At 34.6% G+C, this 6,954-nt stretch overlaps 1 long non-coding RNA gene across 4 annotated transcripts; it reads right to left on the bottom strand.

Moving 5' to 3' along the window:
* Positions 1–240: 240 nt before the first annotated feature.
* Positions 241–6,751, bottom strand: LOC110788218 (uncharacterized). 4 transcript variants are annotated; one of them, XR_008918871.1, is made up of 5 exons: positions 6,456–6,751; positions 5,990–6,067; positions 5,697–5,840; positions 5,459–5,620; positions 241–440 (listed from the first exon to the last, which is right to left on the bottom strand). It is a non-coding gene; the product is annotated as an uncharacterized lncRNA (long non-coding RNA). The 4 variants fall into 4 exon arrangements; XR_008918870.1 differs by having other exon boundaries at positions 241–452; positions 6,456–6,750; XR_002533274.2 differs by lacking the exon at positions 241–440 and adding an exon at positions 476–911.
* Between the last annotated feature and the right edge of the window lie 203 nt (positions 6,752–6,954).

Below are 6,954 nucleotides of genomic sequence, written 5' to 3'. Positions count from 1 at the left end.
TCAAGAGTAAGCTGTGGATTAATATAATTAATTCCACTTGAACTGAAGCGGCCTCTAGTCAGGCATTCAGCTCACTTGATCTCACTGAATTATTAACTTGTTAATTAATACTGAACCGCATTTATTAGACTTTAATATTATATGCATACTTGGACCAAGGGCACTATTTCCTTCAGATGTGTTCTACTCCACTCGAAAGAAAGGAACTCAACTTCCAAATGCGGAGACAACGCAAAAATATGTATGTCCGTTGAATGCTTGATTTTTTTTTGCCCGTTTCTTTTGTTAATGTTAATAATCTTGTTTTTGCTATGTTATAGGAAGAACTTCGGGAAACAATGGCAAAGGATCCATCACTTTCTCAAGTCGAGGTAAATACTCTTCATCTGTCATTTCTCATCCACATTCAGTTTTGAGTTTGAGAATTTTAGAAGATTATCCTGCAAAAAATACTGAAATGATAAGTAGTTAGTATAGTCCCTGTAGTAAGTTGGACAGTTACGTGCCTACAATGAAAACTCTGGTCTAGAACTGGACGTTTTGTGTTATCTTCAAGTGATAGGATTATTTGCCAGTGTATAGTATTTGCACTTTTGGTCTTGAGTAGTTTTGAGAGAAATGAAACCAGGACCAAATACTTAGTAGTACATGTAATTTCTTGAATCATAATTTAATTGGTGACATATCTAAGGAACAAGAAATTCACTGCCATCATACTAGAAATCATCTAATCTACGAAGTTTATAACTAGTGTGCTTCTACAGCAAGGGGGCTTACATAGTGGTCATATTATCTGATAACTTGTTAGAACGTGATTACAATCCACCACTTAAACCCTGGCTGTTGTGTTGAACTTGATAAACTGGAGGTACCATCTAACTGAGGCAGAATTTCTGGTCTGCTGTTGCTGACTGTACCATATACATAGTGTTTGAGGAGCATATATTATTTTGGGGTAGGGGTGGGATAGGGGAAAATACTTGTGCTGAAACTAAAAGATCTTGTCCAGGTTTGACAACCCTTTTATCTAACATCTAAGTGGTTACTGTTGGTCAACAATCAGTGGTTCCACTAAATAACGATGATGTTGGCTACTGCAAACTGGGACTAGCAACTCATCTCTGCTCCACTCCCCCACTCATAATAACAGGCGTCTCATGCAGTCTTTTTTTCTTGTTCATTTCTATTAAATCTCTTTAACTGTTACACCTCTAAATATCAGTTTTTCTAACTTCACCGGTTTGAACTTTGACTAGATGTGTTAGAAAGCATTTTGATTCTTAAAACCTAAAAATCACTGCAAGTGGTCATATTATCTGATAACTTGTTAGGCGGTATGGAGCCACTTAACTGATTTGAACTGTGTGTGTGTCAGTGTGTGTGTGTCAGGAGAGGGGTTAGGCCATTAGGTGTTTGCCTGCGTTGTTATGTTCCATCATATTTTCTGGTTAAGGACCAGTGTGTGTAATCAAATATCTTCCATCAACTTTGCTTGATGCTCCTGATAAAAGCTTCATTCTCACGTATAAGTATAGAACTATAGATGCATTTGTTTGTTAAATTTTCTCCTCGAATGTTTAGCCTAGAAATATTGTTGCCAACATGTGAAATTCAGGCGCTTGAACTAGTCTATGTTACATATTTGATTGTAGTGTGGCTTCCAGGGTTCAATTTGTTTGCATTTCCCTTCTTACATTGGAAAATAATATTCCGTGTTATCTGTAGGTTCTATCCAAATACAATCAGACCTTACCAAAAGCTAATTTCAAAAGTCCAAGTTTTTAAGAATGAACCTAATGTTATCCTGTCACAATACAATCAGACCTTGCCAAAAGTTAATTTCAAAAGTCCAAGTTTTTAAGAATGAACCTACTGATGGTACATGTTTTGTTTCAAATATTTATTTCAAGCTCACAGGAAACAGAACAAAACAAAACCAGAGAAAGAGTGATGGAACTATTAGAGATCTAATGTAAATGTATTCTTCATGTGGAAATGTATTCTTCATGAACTAATGTAATTTCTTTGTGTTCTTCTAGGTAGTACAACAGGTTTTTAAATCAAAATCTCGAGATCGGGTTGTAGGTTTTGGAGGAGGAATAAAGATTAAAGATGTAAGGGGACCACAACCCAGTAGAGTAGAGCTTCAAACTAAACTGAATGGTGCCAACAAACAGAATGAAGTTCTTGCAAATCGCGTGGAGGAAGTACAAGCCGAGAACAATGAAATGAAGGAACGTGTTAGCTTTGGTGAGTCTAGAATGAAAATGTTTCAAGATGCATTGGTGTCGCAACTTAATGTTACTATTCCAACTTCACTAGCTGGATCAGAAAAGAAAAAATAGGTCGAAGCTGCTATACATCGATCAGTTCTACATATTTGGTGCAAATTTTCTTACTTTTTTTTAGGAACAAGGAATCTTTGAGATTTAATTCTTAGTATGGACCAAGTTATAGATATTTAATGTTATTAGTTTTGTTGTTTTGACTCACATTGAATTTGTTTATTATAAATCTTTTGTGATTGATTACGTTAATTAATATAACTTTAGTATATTATTCTATTTACTTTTTTTGGTTTTGAATGAATTGCAGGTTATATATATTTTTCATATTTACGACAAACTATATATATTTATTTTAGTCACATTAGCGTCGAAATATTTTTTCGTTGTTGGACGGTAATTAAAAATATTGGGTCCATTTGAATCTCTTTTTACGTCAACTTTGTTGGTCGCGATTTGTTGTTTGTTTGACGTCATTGGATACATAATAACGACGAACAACCTTTTTGTCGTTAATAAATAACGACGAACAACCTTTTTGTCGTTAATAAATAACGACTAACAATAATTTCGTCGTATAAAATTCACGACGAACGTTGACGTTAATACTAATAACGTCGAAAGCTATTACGAGAAAAATCACGATGAACAAAGTTCGTCGTTAAAGGTTTTAACGTCGTTAAAGGTTTTAACGACTACTTTTGAGACTTATAACGACTAAAAAGTTTGTCGTTAAAAACCCTTTTTCTAGTAGTGGGAAATATAAGGGCTTCAGAAAAGAAGCTCATATAAGGGCACTTAGTCACTGACTCTGGGAGTGACATAACAACAATATACAATTAATTACTAAAAAGCAATTAAGTTGTCAAACAATGGAACCGATGGCAAACAGCTAGTAATTGAGTCACTTCCCTCTATTCTAAAATAATTAGTCCCCCGACAACAACTTATGAGAGACAACAGACAACTCTCCTAGATTAAGGTTCCACTAATAACGACATTAAAACTGCATATAAATTGCCACCTCACTGAAAGGTCATTTCAGAAACCTACTACAAGTGAAAGTTACAATTCAATACATAATCCAAATGTAACAAGAAAATGATACTCCGTACTTAATCAATTAGGATTGCTACTCAAATTCGGTTGTAATGATAAGTAAAAAAATATCAAGGGAAAAACATGGAAATACTACATTGTTGCAAAATCAAGAATGAACTACGGAGCACCCGCATTGATGCAAAATCATACCTGATAGAAAGGTTTCCGATGAAAAATGCAGAAAGTGGTCTCATAAACTTATAACTCAGACATAAGGGAAAGGCACCGAACATACATCAGATGGTAGGACAATCTTAAGATGTTAGCTCTAGCCTGGTCTTTGCTTATATTTTACCATCAAGCAGTCATGTAGGAAAAGCACTTCTAGGTGAATATCTCAATTCTCAAATCAATCATGACAAAATATAGACAAATCTTGTAGGTAATATGATCAAATAATTTGATGTTGTCTTCTTATCAGAAATAAATAAAATCTTGATGCTCTCTAGAGAATCACAACTATTTTTAGCAAAAGAAATTAGTTTCCTTGAGAATTTTTTACACCTGTCAAACTCTTTTGAAATTGACTTTCTTGGTTTAGCCATTACTTAGCAACGTCAGAAAATAGAAGGAATAGAAATTTTGGTACATCAAGAAGTGTCATTCTAGCAATAATAAGATAGATAATAAACACAAGATAACATAGACACGGTACAAAAAATATCAGAGAAACTAAATTCTCTGTTATGATAAAAGACCCCTTGATAAAATGATCCTAAAGACCAGTTCCCTCTTTGTATTTTGCCTTTAGCAGTAACAAGGGGAAAGGTGTGTACGTCCAACCCCGCCTTAATCTGCTTTTTGCGGTAGCCTCTTTGAAGGAAATGGGGTAATGACAATGATTAGTAACAAAAAGAAGGTTTCCTGTTCAGTTTAATTTTTTGATTTTGTGGAAGTCTGATAAATCTACCTCTAACGATTCTTAATTAAATAAAACACGGCCCAACATTCAAAATAATTATTCAACAAACCCCTTCTCAACCTCATTTCAAAGTAATAATCAAACCATTCACATACTAAATAGTGTAGATCTGTATTAAACTATAGCAGGCGAGACAATGTCAACCAATCATTAGAAACTCCATATCCTTCAACAAAACACGGACCGACTTTCTTGTAGCAGCTTCTCCTTTTTTAAATATATAACTATTGCAATTATTGACTTGTAGCGATTCTGTAGACTTTGTCATCTGATAACTATTTAAGTTTTATCAGAATTCAGAATTTCAGATGTCCTGAAACTCTGAAAGTGAGTTTATTATGAAATTGTTGAGGTTTAATCATTAAAACTCATCAACAATATAACAAGGTAGACGGTAGTTACATCTAGTCTAAAGCTAAATTCGTTTTTAGTTGCCTCCTTTCTCCTTCCTAATGTAGAGAGCATACCCCATACGTATTATTTTGAATTTTTGATATTGGGTTCTTCTGTACTCTTCAGTGGACACTCAAGCGACATAGTTCGGGAGCTAATGAACGCAAAGTGTACATTTTTCTATATCAATTCAATCTCTCTTATAATCTTATATTATCACTTGTGTATACTTCATATTTTTCTTTAGAAAAAAGTCCATTGAACAGTCCGACTGTCCGAGAATGATAATAGTTAAGTTTTTAATAACCGAAACACCTTTAATGATATCAACAAATGTACTTTATATAACTGATGATGGGAATTGCAAATATTGTTGTCAACCGAGTACAAAACAACGACATACTCATTCAACATAGATGTTTGAACACAACATCAAAACTCCCCTAACATAATACTAACCAAAACACGTTTAATCACAACTCTTCACACGAAATCAACTCAAAATTGATAGTGAACTCCTAGACCCATACACGAATTCTAATCTATTGAGTATGAAACCATGGAAATCAATCAACCTACATGTTTGGACACAACTTAGAAACCCCGAGCATTATACTATCATAAGGTTTTTCATTGAAACTCTTCACAAGAAATACTTACTGATTCTACAGTATAGTTTAAGCTTATTATACATATACCTCCTTAAGGCTACAACAGTTACTTTAGAAAAAACAAGACAGTTTCAAAAAGACGATACCTGTCTCATTACAAGATCAGTGCGGATGTGCGTTGGCCAAATTTTCTGTTGGTAACAGATGGAAGGTATTCATAAACTGCAGCTCAGACAGTTGGTTATGCTCCTCAAGCTCTGGAGGGATGGTGTCTTTGAAGTTGTTGTCAGTTTGTCACTAAGTAATCTCTAACAAAATAGAAAATGGTTGTTTATTATAGAAATACGAAAACTTATCGGTAGAAGATTTCATAACGGCACTCACATTCGTTCCAGTGACTCCATGTTTGCAATCTCTGTCAGAACCAATCCAGTCAAATAATTGCCACTCAAATCCAATACCTCAATCTTGGTAAGACATCCAAACTCTACTGGACTGGCAGCTGAGGGGTGTTTTTGTCGTAGTATTCTATTCAATTAGTCAAAAGAGAATCACAAAATATCAAAAGAAAACAGTAGCGCATAAAGAAACCAGCACTTTCTTTAATTCGGGACATTTATAAGCCGATCTGAAGTGTTTGATAATTTGAACCACAATAAAACCATTGAAATACTCACATATATAGCTCTTAAATTGTCAAGGTACCCAAGCTCAAGTATCAGAGTTCCTCCAAGAGAAGTTCCACTCATTCATGTCTTTGCAGGGAAAGGAAAAATTCATTCAATAGTAAGAATATCCCAACATGACTTAATTGCAAAGAGAAATTAATTCAATAGCTTAATTGCCGAGGGAAAGTGGCAAATTAGTGTCTTGCTAAAATCATTCATTCACTGTTTTTGACGCCAAAACAATAATAAAATAAGTGAACCTAAACCAAATCCAATGCAAGCAAAATTAAACCCTAATATTCAAGATCGAGGGAAGGAATTCTGGAGAAAGCAAAGAAGATAGAAACCCTAGAAACCCATTCCACTTATCTCCTACGTTAAACCGTAAAAATACAGACACTAAAGTAGTAGCACCATCTTCTACAAATTAAACTCAATTTCAATCACAAAAGAAACATGAGAGGTAGACAAATACCTTGTGCTAGTATCGAAGAGAACTTGTGGGTGTCCATGGGCTAGCCGGCCTTTGTAAAGAAATGCGATAATGGAGGAGAGAGAAGACCATGATTTCAATTCTCCAAAGATGAATTGGGAGGAAGAGGGTGGTAGAAGAAAGGAGCGAAGGACTGTCTAGAGCTAGCAATTCAGAGGAAAGCAGAGAGAGTAGAGATAAGAAAGAATGTCCTCTGGAAATGAATGGTGCGGAGGAAAAAGAGAAGAAAGGAGAAAAGGACGCACGTGAAAAGGGAATATCGTACACCCTTCTCACTTCATTCAAAACACAGGTCTATATGTTACTAATTTGTATACATGTATATATTAAATATAATTTTTAATTGCGAGCTTCTTAGGCAATAATTACTTTTACTACAACTGTATAGGTTTCTAGTGATGCTTTGTTTGGATTTTCTTATCCAAGCAGTTCACGGATATGTGGAAGACTTTCCAGCTGTATCTTAGAACATAGAAATCAA

This window comes from Spinacia oleracea, chromosome 4 (genome assembly GCF_020520425.1).
Source record: "Spinacia oleracea cultivar Varoflay chromosome 4, BTI_SOV_V1, whole genome shotgun sequence".
Taxonomy (NCBI): Eukaryota; Viridiplantae; Streptophyta; class Magnoliopsida; order Caryophyllales; family Amaranthaceae; genus Spinacia; species Spinacia oleracea.
Note: the sequence above shows the minus strand (reverse complement) of the source record. Positions and strands in the feature narration are given on the sequence as shown.